The sequence below is a fragment of the Triticum aestivum genome, chromosome 5A (genome assembly GCF_018294505.1).
Source record: "Triticum aestivum cultivar Chinese Spring chromosome 5A, IWGSC CS RefSeq v2.1, whole genome shotgun sequence".
Taxonomy (NCBI): domain Eukaryota; kingdom Viridiplantae; phylum Streptophyta; class Magnoliopsida; order Poales; family Poaceae; genus Triticum; species Triticum aestivum.
In genome coordinates, this window is record NC_057806.1 from 621,035,640 (window position 1) to 621,054,506 (window position 18,867).

General features: G+C 44.3%; 1 pseudogene; it reads right to left on the reverse strand.

Moving 5' to 3' along the window:
* Window positions 1–1,416: 1,416 nt before the first annotated feature.
* On the reverse strand, window positions 1,417–12,774 carry LOC123108016 (methionine S-methyltransferase-like; annotated as a pseudogene).
* Window positions 12,775–18,867: the final 6,093 nt, after the last annotated feature.

Below are 18,867 nucleotides of genomic sequence, written 5' to 3' on the forward strand. Positions count from 1 at the left end.
GCAAAAATTGGGGTCATTTGAAGGATGTTCAAATATAGATCATGTTCAACGGAAGGTGTTCGGGTAGAACTAGAAGGCTCCGAGAGCACGTTGTTTATCGACACCCTTGAAATGGTCCCAATTTTATTTCATGGCCTTGTATGACCAACTCAAGGCATCATGCCAAGTTGTTCAGGTTTTTGACAAGTTTTGCATGTTTTGGAGTTTTCTTGGTGAAAAAAGATTGATTAATGCCCAGACGTGTCACAACATACATACGATGTCGGAAGTCATTCAACCCTAGCATGCATGCCTACCATGGACATGCCAACCTAGTGGCAAAAGCACAAGGAGATTTTACTCTTTGGTGTCAATTAGGCGGTCTATGTACTAATAGGTTTCATGTTACGTAAGGTCATTTCAAAGATGTCCAGAAGGCTCACTTGGAGAGCATGTTTATTCTTACATACGTCAAATTAACCAAAAATTATAATCCATGGCCTTGTATGATTCAGGGCACCAGGGCAAGTTGCTTGGGTTTTTTTTTACATGTTTTGCATTTTCTGAAGTTGTTTCGGTGAAAAAAGGCTGATAAATGGTTGGACGTGTCACAACGTGCATACGCTATCAGAAGTTATTCAAACTAAGCGTGGATCTCTAATATGGACATGCCGACCTGTTTGCAAAGTTGAGGTCGATCCTATAATTTCTAAAAAAATATCATGTTCAACGAAGAGTTTTCGGATAAGCCAGAAGAGTCCGTTTGGGAGCGCCTTCTCTCGACATTCTTAAAAAATTCCCAACCATTGATGAAAATTTTGAACAAAATTAGCAAACCATGTACTTTTTTTTGAAATTTATCAACTTTTTTTTGCAACACAAACATTTCTTAATTTGAGAACAAACAAAATAAAAATGTAAACATTTTATGAAATTCTAGAACAATTTCTAAAATTACAAACAATAATTGAAAACAAGAACATTTTCAGGTATTCCATATTTCTTTTTAAATAACAGATTTAAAAAATAATAATAATAAAGTTCAACAAGGAGATAAATGAATTAACTTAAAAAGCGAAAAAACAAAAAATACAAAAGAATAAAATGATTAGGCCTTGGCCAAACTAGGCGACGGCATCGCTCCAGCCAGGCGCCTGTTCATGAATTTGATAAAAGGTCATCGATTTTGGAAAAAAATGTTCACAATTTTTTTAAAAAAGAATCCAAGATTTACAAAAGAAAATCATTAGAAAAAGTTGCACTTGAAATTGAAAAAGATTCACAATTTAAGAAAAAGTTCACAAATTTGATATTATTTTAATTTTAAAATTTCACGCCTTTGAAAAATAATAAATAAATTTAAAAGAAGCACCTATCTCCTACAAAAATGACGTATGAAAAGGGACAAAGCAAATATACCGATAAGCTAGTATGGCAGAGATAATTGGATAGATGACACTCCAATTCCTTCCAAATTACTGGTCCAAAATATACCATTATGGTCATTTCTTGTCCATTTCACATGAATACTTCTCATGTTTTTCAGACTGTGTAAGGCCCATATTCTTCTCCACTACTATAATTTCCCTCCTGCACCGAATTATTTCTCTCACAAGCCCCAACTCCTTACCTGACGACGCCCTCTGTGCACTGGACCATACCTGCACCATACTCAAATTGTCAAGAAGATCATTTAAGTCAAAAAGAAATTCAACATGTTGCTATTTAGCAAATGAATTTTTTTGCAGTAGCTTGAGCAACCAAATTCCATCACATGTATAAATGTAAGTACTCATTAAAAAATTACTAATTTATTGTAGCTATTCTGGTTTCTGGTAACAGAAGTCAGAGGGAAAAACCATCTCTTTCAAAAATAAAAAGAAAACTACAAACCACAATCTTACAACTGCATCCTGCAAGAAGCAACACCTAGAAAAATTGAAGCAGTAAGAGGCACAACTTTATGCAGAAAATACGGAGTGCATAACTTTATGCAGAAAATGCAGAGTGCATAACTTTATGCAGAAAATGAGTCACTTAATTTCGTCTCACATGAGCTGTGAATAAACCATATTGACTTGACATACCTAACTAGTAAAGTAGTAAGTACTCTCAGGAGACACAAAGCCTTAACTTGCATCTTTTGGGGCGGTAATTAATTTTCAGTATCTAATCTTATTTCAGTTCTAAAAAGAAGTTCCCATCTAATTTATAATCAACAGAAAAGGGGGCAAAAGATACAAAATGGCGATTGTATTTCTTTAGGTTTTACCTTCCATGCAATCAATTAATCCCAATCTTGACATTTACTACCCTTTCATCAGATCGAGCCTTGTTCCTCCCCCAGAACCAACTCTCTGAACCGGATTATGCAGTCCATTGCCCGCTCAAATTCGCTGCTCTCCAGAGCAAAGCTGAACCGGCAGTAGTCTGGTATCCCGGTCCATTTGCTACTGCTTATGCAAAGACCAGTGGATCTAAGAACGGCTTCCCTAATGTTGCAGCCGTCGAGTTCGCCTTCAAAACCGTCTATCTTGAATGATCTGCTAATGTAGGCCGTCGGTTTCGCCAGCATCGAGGTACCTCCATCACCGCCGACAACATCCCACCCACAGCTCTCAAGTGTCTGTAAATTGCAGCAAAAAAAGGACACCATGTCAAACCCAAAGTCCTCCTTGAAGCTGTGCGAAAGTATGTCTACCTAGTGGTAGCAATTAGAATTTTAGGTGATAGCATGGACTCAACTAACTTCTGGATGCAGTCAGTGATAACAAAAACTCAAGTTACTCAAGTTAGGGGCTACGATTCGTCCTATATTTATCTCTGATCTAAGATTTAAAAGGGAATGCCAAGACTGATAGAGCGGTTCAGAATGTTACAGCTGCTAACCTTCGTTAACTTGTTGGCACGTTTCTTGAGTTTCTCCCTTTGCTCCATGATGATATTAGAGAATTTCCCCTTATCAGCTGTGAATAATCCATATGCACTTGACATACCTTACTATGCACCGGAGGGAAAGCAAAAATTGAGAGGGAAGTTCAGAGTGTTACAGCATGCTAACCTTTTTGAACTTGTTCGAACCATTCCTGAGCTTTGTCCTGTTGCTCCATGATGAGACTATAGAAGGGACTAGAGAAGTGCCCATCCCACTCGTTTTTAAGACCCAACAGTTTTCTAAAAGCGTACTTCAGTGTCTTATGTGGCTGACTCAAGCTTCCGAAACTAAGTTCCACATTGGGTGGCTTACTACAAATCAGAAACCCAAAATCAAGGCCAGACGCTGTCAGCTGAAGAGACAGCTCTCCGAGCATGAAATAAGTTAGTGTGGAACATAAGCAAATGTCATAAGATAATGTACTCAAATTCCACCGACTCCAGCCATCAGTTTGAAACTCAAGACCGGAAAAGGAGGTATCTATCACGACCCGAGCTGAACGATGAGCACAAACAGAGACCAGATCTTTTATCTCGTTATCACTATAAAGGAAACCAGAAGGGTTGATTGTAGGGCCAGAAATATACACCCATGGACGGAATACATTATTGTTCTCAATGGCATCCTCTAGAGCTGCATCTAGAGCCATCGGTTCAATCTTGAAGCCTGACTCTACATTTGTTGGAATTGTCAAGGTTTTTGCGTTCATAAACTTCGCTGCTGCGACATAGTGTCCATTTGTGCCCATGGGGAAAAAGAAGGTGCCTTGTTCTTGCACACAGCAAATGATAAGCTTGTTAAAGAGTGCGAGACAGCTGCTGCCATATACAATTTCCTTACGGTAGGAGGACTCTGCAATATCAGGACAATCGTCTCCTGGTAAACCATAGTTATTTCCCACCAGCTTTTCAATGCTAGAACGGACATCAGCTTCAGAATCCGTGATGTTCTGCCTCACAAAACTTTCAAAAATGGAGGCTTTCACTGCAGAAGGTACTGACAAGAAACTGCGGTCTAAATCCATATGAATGACACTACAATCCTTTAACTCGGGAACAAAAAATTCAGCTTCTTCTAGGGTAGTCAGAGCTGAATTAGAAAATCCTATTATCTTCTGAGGTGTCACTTCTGCAGGTTGCCTCTGAAAAATGAGCAAGGGAAAATAATTGAAAGCAAGCACAACAAAAAATAAACATTAAAATCAGCAAGTATTCCATAGGGCCCCTCTTTCAGGGAGATTTTCTGTAGGTGTCTGGACATATTATGATGAAAAATAATCAAGCATCCTACTGCTAAAACATTTAGCTGTTTACTGTGAGTAGGTGTTATCCAACTAAGTGGAGGGACTAATCCAAGATTCAGAAATTAACTGACTTATGCTGAGCGGAATGTCCATTAAAAAAGAGTCCCTCCCTCCGTTTTTGTATACAAGGCCACTATCCCATTTCTTAGATACCAAGAAAACAAAGTCAACTAATAAATAGCACAATTAATTGTACAGAAAAACCTCCCGTATTCCGGGCTAATTAAACATGTTGCATCTGGTGCCTCTTTCTCTATTGCTGGATGCAACGTTTGCATTAGTAAGCACCATTGTACGAGGCAAGCATCTAATCAGTTCTTATAGGGAAGAGATAGTGGCCTTATATAGATGCAAATTGTAGTTTTGATAGTGGCCTTGTATTTAAAACCGGAAGGAGTATCAGACATGAGATGTTACCATCAGGTCAAGTAAGGTGAAGAACTGGACAAGGAAAATTCTGCTTACCTCTTGTTGTGCATGCTGGTCGCCAATTTGAAACGCCAGCAGCTCATGGAGAAGACATCCATAATAGTGCTGGCTAATCACAGAAGTATGTCCTTCCAATATCTCAATAGTTTGTGACAATGCCTTACATACAGCTGCATCCTCGGAAATAGCAAAAGCAACTTCCAGATCAGAATAAACCTGCAATTTTTAATCCAAAGTAATAAGATAGAGCATATAGAAATGAAACCTTTAGATGATGTTCCTATCATAGGTGTAAGACTGCACAGAAGTTCAAATACAATTCCAGGGCTGCAAGTCCCCTTCATGGAAAGAACACTGCTAAAGTACGATCTACTACCTTCGTTCCTAAATATAAGTCTTTTTAGAGATTTCAATATGGATTACATACGGATGTATATAGACATACTTTAGAGTGTAGATTCACTCAATTTACTCCGTGTGAAGACATATTATAGAATCTCTAAAAGGACTTATATTTAGGAACGGAAGGAGTATTTACTCATGGTCATCTTATGATGTACTCCCTCCGTCCCAAAATAAGTGTCTCAACTTTGTAAGGGAGTACTGGATTATCCATTGATCACATCCCTCATCTGGGGCCGGTCCAGGGTGAGGGAGATCAAGTTGTTTAACTCGTCATAACTAAATCATACCCACTCCGTCCAGAATTACTTGTCGCTCAAGCGGATGATAGTGCTAGATACATCCGTTTGAGCGACCGACAAGTAATTCCAGACGGAATGAGTACTAGTTAACATGGCATATGTGTAGTCGTTCCATAATGGATAAAACAATTTATGTGGCAAGTTACAGGCACCTGATTTTTTACTAGACCACACAGTATAGCTGCATGCGAAGGTAGGGTGTTTCCAGCAAGATATTTCAGCACACCATTAGAGTTTGGCAAATTAGATAACTCCAGATGCTCTGAAATGTCCAGGAATAAGCGAGAACCAACATCTTGTGTTGCGCTTAGTAAGTTCACAAAAGCTGCACTGGTGACAACCTCAAAATGAGCTATGCCAGTAACAACAACCTGAGGCTTCAGCTTCCTGACCAATTCAATCAGCAAATCTGACCGGCATGGCGCTTCAATTACAGTGACTGTGTCTTCAGCACGGTTACATCTGCCCTCCCCTGCAGTGTCAAAAGGAAGCAGTAGCATCAACATTCTTGAACCATCATTTTTCTTCACAGGATAGGCATGTATTTTCCACTGTTCCCGTTAAACAAGATAACTTTGAAGGCAAAAGAACATATCACTACTCAGTTCAGATCAGATGTTGCTCAAACAAGAAGTGTTGCATAACATGCACAAGCTGCCAATGCATGCGTGCGTGCGTTTTTGTTGGAGAGAGAGAGAGAGAGGTACCTCGATTGCTGAAGATGTCAACCATTGCTTGGGCAAGTGTCTGGTCAGATGTTCATCGACAATCGCGAGTGATGGTGAGAACAGTCGAAGGTAATTTTCTATTGCCACATCGCGGGAAGGGAATACAACAACATCCTAGTGTACCAGGAAAGAAAAAGAAAAAAGTATCATATGAAGCAGAAGGTAGAAGCACCGAATAGCTTGATATTGCAAATTATAGTATAACCAGACATAATTGTAAATGAAATGGACACAAAGCCTTACTTCAGGAGTTAATGGGATGTGGTGGTAGCTCTTCATAAATTCAGCGACAATATTCCGAAAGTTTAAACATCCAGCTGGAGGCTCACAAGGATTGGGCTTATCATCCTTCAAAAAATGAGCTAGGTATACTAGGAAGGGAATCTTTTCATCGGCAACAGAATCATCATCAAAAGATAAATCGAGCGAGCTGCTGACTTCATGAAGTCCATTTTTAAAACTCTCAAATAGCTTCTTCACCTGAAAATTCTCTGAATTGGTACTATTTGCGTTGGTATATTATTGCTTTTATAAAGCTAAAGACAACGCAAAGAAACCTGGTTAGGTTGGCGAAGTTGACAGCTATACACGGAGAAAGCATGCGAAACACGGCCACCAGATTTCATGTATGCCAAGGCAGTGCATGCAGAGACAGGTTGATCCCCATGAAGATCCATGAAGAACTCAAAATGATGTGGGTAAATTTTCTCAATTTCAACTAAAGCTGAAATATCCGCATCAGAAGCCTGTAAGCAACCCAGCTAGTTGGTAATCAAAATAAAAATGCCGTTGCCAAAATAGAATAAGCAGGTAGATGAAATTTATAGGCCCTACTAAATGTTGTTGTGCAACTCGAAATTCTTGACCAAACACTAGGATAATGCTGTCATGGAAAATATTTCCTGATTAATTAATATTCTCTTTCACAGCATTGCTACCTGCATAATGTTTGTTTGCCAGAGCTTATTGATGCATAATCCACGTTGAATATCATAATACCCATAGGCTTTATGATAGCTATCCCTTCTTCAACTGCCCAAGCAATCAACCCGAGGCCAAATTGGTCCTCAACAAAATCCTAGATGCAATAACACATGCAACAAGTTTACAAGCATACCAATAATAAAAGGATGTCAAAATAGAACAATCAGCCAACATACGAATATATTGATTGATTAAAAGTACGTGCACATCATGTCATGCATACTATCAAATTGTTAGCAACTGATCAGAACTTCTCTATTTAATTTTAAAAAGATGAAAAGCGAATACTACTGCTAGAAATTCCAGTATTCTAGAAAAAAACTGCAAATAACTCCACATGAAAGAGTGGAGTAAAATCGTGTTTGTAGTTATAAGTTGTAACACGAAGTCATGCAATAGCTGGAAGTTGAGGTCAGGACTCAGGAATGAATTATTACTGCCCAAGAAAGTGATTCTACGTACATGTACAGTGGTTAATAAGAGAAAAAAGTTCATTTTACTACCCTGAACAAAGTTGGTGGTTCACATAAAACCCTGATCTTTATTTCGGTTCTTTTTACCCCCTGAACAATCTCATACCGGACAAAATCAGTCCCTGGGTGGTTTGACTTGACTGATTGCTGACATGGCAATGGTCAATGGGCGGTTTTGACCTGCAGGCGAGTCTCCCTCGTCACGCTGGGTTGAGACAGAGGAGCTCCTCCCGAGCCTCACATCGCAGTTGCCTCCATCCGAGCACCGCGCGCGACCCCGCCGCATCTGGATGACGCCGGCGACCGTCAGAGTTCCAAGCTGCTGCCCTGACGCCCTGCTTCTCCTTTCTCCCTTCTCTTCCCTCTCCCTTCCCGCACATCTGAACTCACTGCGATCCACCCTGCCCCCCGGCATCCATGGCCGTGCCGTCCGCCGCGCCCACCCCGCGTTCCCCTCGCTCGGACTCATCCGCGGCGGCCGACGCGTCTGCCAACGCCGCCCCGTCCCTGGACTTCGGCGACCCGGCCTCCCTCGCCGCCCTCTGCGACCTCACCGACGTCGGCGCCGCGACCCGCCTGCTCCACGAGTGCGTCGCCCACCAGCGCACCCTCGACGCCCGCCTCAACGCGCTCCTCGCCCACCGCCCCGACCTCGACCGTGCGGCCGCCTCCCTGCTCCGCTCTGCCCCGCCGTTCCTCCCGCTCGCCGCCTCCAACGCCACAGCGCTCAGGGAGTCATCCTCCTCCACCGCCGCGCTCACCGAGGTGCTCTCCTCCCGCATCCGCCACCTCGATGCGGCGCACTCGCGCACGAGTCCGCCCTGGCCCGTGTCGAGGCCGCACTCGACTGTTCCCGCGCGCTCGACACTGCGCGCCACGCCCTGGCAGCCAACGACCTCGCGGCCGCCGCCACCGCAGCCCATGAGTTCCTGGCCATCGACGCGCGGTTCCCCACTGACGACAACCTCCGCCGCGATCTGCTCGACATCAAGCGCCGCCTCGAGGGCTAATTTCCTCACCGAGCGCCCCCTGAGTCACTGCCAAGCGGGTCCCATTTCCTAATTAACCATGGGCTAATTTCCTGTTTCACTTAAGTTAATCCTCATGGCCCCACCCACAGGTCAAAACCACCATTGACCAGCGCCACATCAGCTGCATGTTGAGACAAACCACCCAAGGGGGTCTTTTGTCCGGTTTGGGATTGTTCAGGGGGTAAAGGGAACCGAAATAAAGATCAGGGGGTAATGTGAACCACCAACTTTGTTCAGGGTAGTAAAATGGACTTTTTTCTTAATAAGATAGTCTTATCTTAAGCCTGACATGTACAGTGAGCAACGCTAAGGACTCCTTCTTGTGGCGAATAGAGTCTTCGGGCCGCTTCTCGACCAAGTCCCTCTATCATGTGATTGCCCCATCTACGGCTCCGGAGCCGTTTAGTTTGATTTGGGATATCCACCTCCCATTAAAGATCAAGATCTTTCTCTGGCAGTGGATCCGTGGTCGCTTGCCCTCTGGAGTTGAGGTGCGAAAGCGCAACGGGCCTGGCGATGGCATGTGCCCCCTCTGTGGCGTAGCCGAAGATGCTAACCACATCTTTTTCTCTTGCATGACCGCCCAGTTCCTTTGGTCCTGCTTCCGCGACGTGGTTGGAGGAACTTGGTGTAACACCAACTTCCCCAACTTGCTGGCGGAGATTCAGGCCTCTGCCCCCCGTCACCGCCACATTAGGTGGCTTTGTGTTGGGGTGCTAGCCTGGATCCTTTGGACCATTCGTAATAGGCTTGTCATACAACGCTCTCCTCTCCGTCGTGCGACCGACGCCATTTTTAAAATGTGTGGTTTCTTGCAACTCTGGCGGCCGCTTAGCCGCATCCAGGATCGGAACGCCATCAACACTCTCATCTCCGACATTCGAGCGATGGCCTTCCGTGTGGCGCCTCCGCTTCCGCCGCCTCCCCCAGAGCCAGATTAGGCGTCCAGATGTCTCCGGTGTGCCGGTCTCCTTTTTTCTTTTCTTTCTTTGGGCTTGTTGAGCTGTGCCCTCAGCATTAACCCTGGTACCTTGTGTCGTGCCTGTGTGTGTGTTGGACCTCCGCGCCTTGGGCGTGCTGTGACTGAACTCGTTTACCTGTTTGTGGCTTGGGCGGTTTGCTTTATATATAAAGCGGGGCGAAAGCCTTTTTCGGTAAGCCTGACATGTAATTTAGAGATGGCAATGAAAATATGATGTAATGGGTTATCTCGTAGTCTTATCTCTAATAAGTAATAACTAGATGAACCTAAATATGTGGCGAGAGATACCGTTGCTAACAGATCGCCTCTTAATTAAAAGAAGGCCAGCCTTTTTTCTAGTTTATCTCTCCTCCACCTCGGCATTTATCCTACGTGGCACTCCTAAGATAGCACCATTGTATACGTCCTACTATATCCATCGTTAAGTCTAGTGGCCCTTGTCTATGTAGACTGCTAGCTGTCCTTCAAACCATCCGAAGTTAAATTAATTATACTGGTGGAACCAAGGTATCAGTACAGTTGTACAAATCACATATTACTTCTAAAAATTCGTTTATCATATAAGGGGTAGAAATACACACCAACAAGTAAGTGACATGTTCCAAACACATTTTGTTTCTTCTAATCTGGTTATAACAAGGTGGTAATTACGGCAAAAAAAATGCTCACTCTTGATCCTACTCCAGATAGAAAGACAACGTGACGCCATTGTCATTAGCTAAACTGAGTGGCTCAAGTGATAACGATGCAAAATGTGTCTTCCAACTCACCTGAAGAGCATAGTAGTTTCTCAAGGAATACAAAAAATCCTCACTAGAATTTTCAGTGATAATGTTTGACATGGCCTCTGGATTGGGATTAAGAATCTGAAAATCAGATTGTGGGAGTAAGAATTTTCCATCAGTCCTGGTCTAATATAATTTTGTTTCACCAAATATAGTAACTGACCATACCTGAGGTATGCATCCAACAATGTGATCAAGTTCTATCTTGTTGTCTCTACAGTATGCAAGAAGATCAGACTCATGGAATTCAACTTTATCAAGTAATGTTTTCCCCTCCCCATCATAGATTGGAAGACCATCGTCGTCTAGTGCATTCAAGTAAAGATTTATCCATGCAATCTTGATAACCCTTGGGTTAATATCCAGACCGTAGACCTTCGAAGAAACAAACAATGCTCAGCTTGGGTTCTGACGGAGACAAATTCCTGGTCTATTATGGTAATGTCGAGCTAAGTACAAAGTAATTCAGTTAACTGGCATGTGCGACTCAAAACTAATTTCATGTTATTTTCCTCTTATCCCTTTCAAAGGACAGACTGTTCAACATGGTAAGAATAATGTGTAGTGTATATAGACTAGTTCCTTGCTTAAAACTTGGAGGAAATAATGTCAACGGATATTGTTTCCTCAGATGTACCAAGCAAGTTAGACTGTTGGTGGATTACTGAAAGTCTAGAAAGTGGTGTATCATGAAATCGGAGTAAACATATCTAACTGCTGCAGCTCCCACTTCTGTAACAATAATGTCTGACTGTGGCAGCTCCCACTTCTGTAATAATGGTAGTAAGATAAAATATCCACAGAGCAAGAGGGGGAAAACCTTCAACGGAGACCACTTTTCTGCAAGCGCGATGGATATCCAACCATTGCCACATCCCAGCTCTGCGACTATCTTATCCTTGAAAGCAGGATCTGGATGCTGATTGAGACCCTCGTAGAAAGTGAAGGACTGGTCTTCAGGAGTGAAAATGCTAGGCATCTCCATCATTGTTAGCATATTTCTTTGCTGGGATCCTATAAGCATTTGAAATTTTATCAAGCTATGAAAAGCAAATAAATATTAAATACTGGATGTTTTTACCGCTGCGCCAAATGAAGACAAAAGTTAATGCTTTATGCACACAAAACGTAACAAAGAATCATATCAGACCCAGACTCCATATAATGTAAGAAAAAATTTAATTGCAGTTTTTCCAGTGCAAAGACTGGATCTATATACAATTATTAACTAAAGATATAGCTGACAGATGTCCTATTTAGTTGTTATATATGCCAATAGACTGCAACACTCATGTGTCATGCTTTTATTCTTATGATTATAGGTTGAGTAGGATTGTTCTCCCAGAGAAGAAACTAGTAGAAGGAAAAAAAATAGATAACATGCCCCTCAAAATATGTAGCTTAGGTCCTATATTAGTTTGACAACACGTTTGCCCCACTCATATGTCGTGCTTTTATACTTATGGTGATAGGATGGGCAGGATTGTTCTGCCAAAGAACAAATTTGAACAACCAAATAGATAACTTTTCTCTTCAAAATTTACTGCTTACACACAGATATGAATAAATCTGTAGCTTACACAGTAGACATGAATAAATGATGCTTAGAGGCCATCAAAATTGTTGGGAAATAGTGAATTGTACATGGAGTACAAGAACAAAAATACTCCTCTACATAAATCACTTGATCAATGTCTCACTGTGTTATAAATTCCAAGAGCACGCACGAAAATGCAAAATGTCGAATTACTGGAGTCTGGTACAAATCCAAGAACGTCATGCTCGAACAAGAAACGAACTACACAAAAACGGAAACAAGAAAAAGAAAACCAACTTGGTAGTCAGGTAGAGATTAGAGACAAGGTTTTAGTTATGATCGAATTCCTGATCGACGGGCCAGATGCAAAGGGATCAAGATTACGGGGTCTTGGCGGCCAGATCGGCGAAAGACATGCGGGTCGAGGACGGGTGTGTAGGGAAGGGGGCAACCTTTGAGGTGGGGTTCGAGGACGACGTCGCGGATGCGGAAGTTGAAGGCGCGGGGACATTCCTCATTCCCGGAGACCGAGGTTACGCGGCGGCGGACGGCGCCGAGGAGACGGCGGGCCGCGGATCGGGAGGCGGGGTCCTGGAGGCGCTCGAGCACGGTCTCGGCGGCGCCGTAAGCCACGTCGCCTGATGCCGCGCACGACGCCAGGAAGGACTCCACATCCATGCGGCCCTCGATCGGCACGGGGCCCCTGGTTTGGTTAGAGTGGAGGAGGACGCCGCTGCTAGTAGAGGGAGGATGGGCGGCGACGAGACGAGGTGCAGAACCGTAAACTAGAACACGACACGATTCACACTCACGCGACTGGGGTCAGTAGTCTACCCAGTCACGGTGGTCAACTGCACAAAGAAATGGGAGCGACTATTCAACACGCGCCCTACAGCATATTCTTCGTCGGTCAATTTTCCAGCGGCCGTTCGATATTCATCCAATGGTTCTCAGCATTTTCTTCTTCCTCCCACTTCGCCTTCCTCCGATACCCCCCCTGAGCCGCCTCCCTCAGACCTGGGGGCCGCCAACAGGGCATGTGGGGGCACACAGGGGTACCACCTACCGCTTCTTCGTTCCTACGGCTTTAGAGCATCTCCACTCGCGCCCCCAACAGCCCCCCCATAGGCTGAGTTTTTTCGCGCCGGCACCGAAAGAACCCCCCAGTCACGCCCCTAGAAACGACAAAATCTGCCGGCCCAGCCCATATTCTGGCCCGGCAATTCCAGGTCGAACCCAGCGCACTAGGGGGGGGGGCTTGGGGGTTCCGGCGGAAGGAAAACCGCGCCTGGACCACCACTATCAGACGAAAAAGCATGTTGCACTTCCAGATTCTGACCTCCTCCATCCCCTCCCCCGCACACACGCCCTTCCCCCGCCGTGCCGATCTCGGCGCCGCCTACCCACTCACCGCCGCTAGAAATGCCATTCCCCCGCCAGAAAAGAGAGGGTTCGCCGGACAGCCTTCACCCCGCTCATGGGCGAGCTTTCCGGCGCTCTAACCACAAAGGGCGGGGATACCGGCGGCTGCGCGCCTATCACGCCCGCCAGGTGTTCAGCGATTTGTCTGCTCGGCGATGGACTCGGATGACGAGGAGGCGTTTGTGCCGCTGCTGGAGGAGGAAGCCGAGGCGACGCCCAGGACGAAGAGCACCTCATGGTCCTCACTGCTCTGGCCGGCCTGTTCGCGAGCAATGCAAAGCCGCCATGAGGTGGCTCGGCGCCAGGCCGGCTGAAGGCAAAGCAGAGGCATCGACCGGAAGGCTACTACTTGCTCTACACCGACTACTTCGTCGACGCTCCACTGCACGGCGACAAAGTATTTCGGCGCCGTTATCGGATGGGCCGAAAGCTCTTCCTCAGGATTGTGAACTGCATCCATGAGTTCGACGGCTTCTTCAAGTGCAAGAAGGATTGCACCAGCTGATGTCGCTTGATATGCGTCGGTGTTTCCCCAAGGAATAAGGGAGGATGCAGCACAACAATGGTAAGGTATTTCCCTCAGTGATGAGACTAAGTTTATCGAACCAGTAGGAGAACCACGCGTAACTACATAAACGATACCTGCACACAAATAAAAAATACTTGCAACCCGACGCGTTAAAGGGGTTGTCAATCCCTTTCGAGTAGCGGTGCCAAAAAGTGACGTAAGGATAGGATAAGATTGTAGTAGATTGATATATGCAAATAAAAGTAAATAAAACGCAACAAGGTATTTTTTGGTTTTTGATAATATACATCTGAAAATAAAAGAAGCAAATAAAAGAAAGGCAATTGGCAATATGGATCTGAAAGTATATGATATAAAAATAGACCCGGGGGCCGTAGATTTCACTAGTGGCTTCTCTCGAGAAAATAGCAACGATGGGTAGACAAATTACTGTTGGGCAATTGATAGAAAAGCAAATAATTATGACGATATCCAAGACAATCACTACTCCAGGATGCTGCTAACGCGACACTACGATCAAAGTTCAGAGACCTTTCAACGAAACTGTGTGCGATGCCATAATCGCGAACGGTGGTGTAAAAAACCGTCAAAAGGATGCAAAACATTTGCGATGGAGGATGCATCAAACACGGTTCAGATTTTAGTTGCATGTGTGATTCAGAACATACGGTTCAGTTTAATTAACCAATTTTGATGAGGAGGAACAAAAGAAACGGGCAGCCAGATGAAGGCGTGTGCGATGTACAGCATACGGTTCACTCGGATGAATTGTTTGTGATTAGGCAACACAAAGGAAATGGGCAACCAGATGAAGGTGTGTGCAATATACAGCATACGGTTCACTCGAATGAACTGTTTGTGATTAGGCAACACAAAAGAAATGGTCAGCCACATCAAGGTGTGTGTGATTGAGGGCATGCGCTTCAGAAGGATTAACTGTTTGCGATTAGGCAACATAACAGAAACAAGTAAGCCAGATAAAAGTGTCTGCGATTGATGGCATGCACTTCACATGGATGAACTGTTTGTGATTAGGCACAACAAACTGAAAATAGTTAGATAGATCAACGTGTGTGCGCTAGACGGGCACACCCATTCTAATTAAAAGAAGCGTGCGCGATGATAATAACGAGCGCACACGTGTGCTGACATTGCCTATTGCGGTGCACCCTATGGTGCAAACGCCACGTACGCGGCCGAGAAGGCGTACGTGCCCACGTTACGCCTTCCGGAAATAGTGCTGCACTTATAACCGTCAGTAAATTTTGAGCATGCGTCCCGTCACAATTTTTTTAGAAGAACAGGGAGGCCGCGTTATGTCACATTCCGAATTGCAAACCTGTTCACACCGATCAAAACCTAAACAGTTTCTCACTTAGGAGTGTATTACTACGCGGTTATAAATACTACTACTTCAAGATGACTGCACATTCCTCCTCAACTCCTCATCCACAAAAAGTCAAAAACAAACAAGTCATTCATCATCGTTCCCTTGCGTCCGCCATGGCTAGCATGAGTTCTGGGTCGAGAGATTGCCACCAGGGAGAGGCGAGCCTGAAAGCGGAAGCACGAGAGATGTCCCGTCTCACCGCGAAAGCAGCCAACATGTCCAGCCGCATGGCCGTAGCAGCGGAGAGGTCCCGCCGCACCGTCGAAGAAGCACGGAGGACCCGCCGCACCGTCAATGCAACAGACTGGTCCGGTTGCGTCGCGGAAGCAGAAGAGATGTCCCGCCGCGCCGTGAATGCAGCAGAGATGTCCTCCCGCGCCGCGGCGGCTTGGGAAAATATCTCGCGGGCAGGCGACGACTCCTACATGCGCATGTGTGCCCTCGTCCTTAGGCAGATGGATCGGATCTCCAGGTGGGCGAGGTTGCAGGATGACCTGAAAGCCTCGTTTGAACAATCTACTGACGTCATCCGGCAACTAAATGAGAGCAATGTGAAGCTCCGGGCTGAGTGCGACCTGCTGAGGGCGAAGATCGTCGGAAGTGCGGAGCAGTAGGAGCAGACCACTGCCTTGTTGAAGAGGACTGGCTTCATCGTCGAGAAACTTATGGACGAGAATGCCATGCTGCACATCGAGTGTAGAAGGCTGGTGGAGGAATCCATGGATGCTCTCAAGAAGCATCTTGAGGACAAGAAAGAGCTCGTTGCCGCTCGCCGCGGAGACTAGTTCCCGCGGCCTGCAGCAACACATCAAGAAAGTAGAGATCATCGAGCCAAATCGTTGTCTTCCTTCTTCTTTTGCCCTTGTGCATTTCGGGCATTGCCGCATGGACAATCATTATCCAATGTCTTCGTCCTTATATTCATCTTGCTATAAGTCGCAGTCGATGCTATATAGGTCCGTCGGATCTTACATCGAGATCTGTGCAAAGCTTTCTTTTCAGATTTTCATTTTTCTCTCTTAAATCTCAGTCCAGTGAGACATATAGCCACACCGTATAACAGGTGCTCGGGCGCCATTAATGGAGACGTTCGGAGGGAGGTGCATGGCGGGTAGCGGCCAAAGGGCTCTCCTCCCAATGAGCACGCACAGGGGTCTGATCGTGATACGTCTCTGTCGTATCTACTTTTCCAAACACTTTTGCCCTTGTTTTGGACTCTAACTTGCATGATTTGAATGGAACTAACCCGGACTGACGCGGTTTTCAGCAGAATTACCATGGTGTTATTTATGTGCAGAAACAAAAGTTCTCGGAATGACTTGAAACTTTACGGAACAACTTTTCGGAAATAATAAAAAATCCTTGCAAAAGATGAAGGCCAGGGGGCCCACCACCTGTCCACGAGGGTGGGGGGAGTGCCTGCCCCCTAGGGCGCGCCCCTACCTCGTGGGCCATCTGGAGCTCCTCCGACCTCAACTCCAACTCTATATATTTGGTTTCGGGGAGAAAAAATCAGGGAGAAGGATTCATCGTGTTTTACGATACGGAGCCGCCGCCAAGCCCTAAAACCTCTCGGGAGGGCTGATCTGGAGTCCGTTCGGGGATCCGGAGAGAGGAATCCGTCGCCATCATCATCATCAACCATCCTCCATCACCAATTTCATGATGCTCACCGCCGTGCGTGAGTAATTCCATCGTAGGCTTGCTGGATGGTGATGGGTTGGATGAGATCTATCATGTAATCGAGTTAGTTTTGTTAGGGTTTGATCCCTAGTATCCACTATGTTCTGAGATTGATGTTTCTATGCTTAATGCTTGTCACTAGGGCCCGAGTGCCATGATTTCAGATCTGAACCTATTATGTTTTCATCAATATATGAGAGTTGTTGATCCTATCTTGCAAGTCTATAGTCACCTATTATGTGTTATGATCCATTAACCCCGAAGTGACAATAATCGGGATACTTACCGGTGATGACCATAGTTTGAGGAGTTCATGTATTCACTATGTGCTAATGCTTTGTTCTGGTACTCTATTAAAAGGAGGCCTTAATATCCCTTAGTTTCCATTAGGACCCCGCTGCCACGGGAGGGTAGGACAAAAGATGCCATGCAAGTTCTTTTCCATAAGCACGTATGACTATATTCGGAATACATGCCTACATTACATTGATGAACTGGAGCTAGTTCTGTGTCACCCTAGGTTATGATTGTTACATGATGAACCGCATCCGGCATAATTCTCCATCACCGATCCATTGCCTACGAGCTTTCCATATATTGTTCTTCGCTTATTTACTTTTCCGTTACTATTGCTATCATCACTACAAAATACTGAAAACATTACTTTTACCACTGTTACCTTTTGCTACCGTTACCACTACTATCATATTACTTTGCTACTAGATACTTTGCTGCAGATATTAAGTTTTCAGGTGTGGTTGAATTGACAACTCAGCTGCTAATACTTGAGAATATTCTTTGGGTCCCCTTGTGTCAAATCAATAAATTTGGGTTGAATACTCTACCCTCGAAAACTGTTGCGATCCCCTATACTTGTGGGTTATCAAGACTATTTTCTGGCGTTGTTGCCGGGGAGCATAGCTCATTCTTTGAGTCACTTGGGATTTATATATGCTTATCATTATGAAGAACTTGAAAGATCCGAGAACTAAGATTTATCCCTCAACTACGAGGGGAGGTAAGGAACTGCCATCTAGCTCTGCACTTGATTCACCTTCTGTTTTGAGTAAACTTGCGACACCTAAACCTGCTTCTGCTATTCGTTCTGATATGTCGCATGTTATTGATGATGCCACTTCTGATATACATGATACTTATGATGAAACTACTTCTATGCTTGATACTACTATGCCACTTGGTGAATTTCTTGATGAACAACTTGCTAGGGTTAGAGACAATGAAAATATTGAATCTGATAATATTGATGAAAGTGATGATGAAGACTTGCCTGTTATTCCTAAGCTTGCAAAGATAGATACGAACTCAAGAGGTTATTGGCTAAATGGAATCAACAATCTCTTAATGCTAGAATGAAACCTGACCCTGCTTTTGCTACTTCACCTATCTGTGTTACTAATAAGGATTATGAATTCTTTGTTGATCCTGATATAATTACTTTGGTTGAATCTGATCCTTTTCATGGCTATGAATCTGAAACTGTTGTGGCACATCTTACTAAATTAAATGATATAGCCACCCTGTTCACTAATGATGAGAGAACTCACTACTTTTATATCCTTAAAATATTTCTGTTCTCATTAAAGGCTGATGCTAAGATATGGTTTAATTCCTTGATCCTGGTTGTGTGCGTAGTCCCCAGGATATGATTTATTACTTCTCTGCTAAATATTTCCCTGCTCATAAGAAACAAGCTGCTTTAAGGGATATATATAATTTTGTGCAAATTGAAGAAGAGAGTCTCCCACAATCTTGGGGAGGCTTCTCAAGTTACTTAATGCTTTACCTGATCATCCTCTTAAGAAAAATGAAATACTTGATATCTTTTATAATGGACTAACCGATGCCTCCAGAGATTACCTAGATAGTTGTGTTGGTTCTGTTTTCAGGGAAAGAACACCGGATGAAGCTGAAATTCTATTAAATAATATGTTGACAAATGAAAATAATTGGAC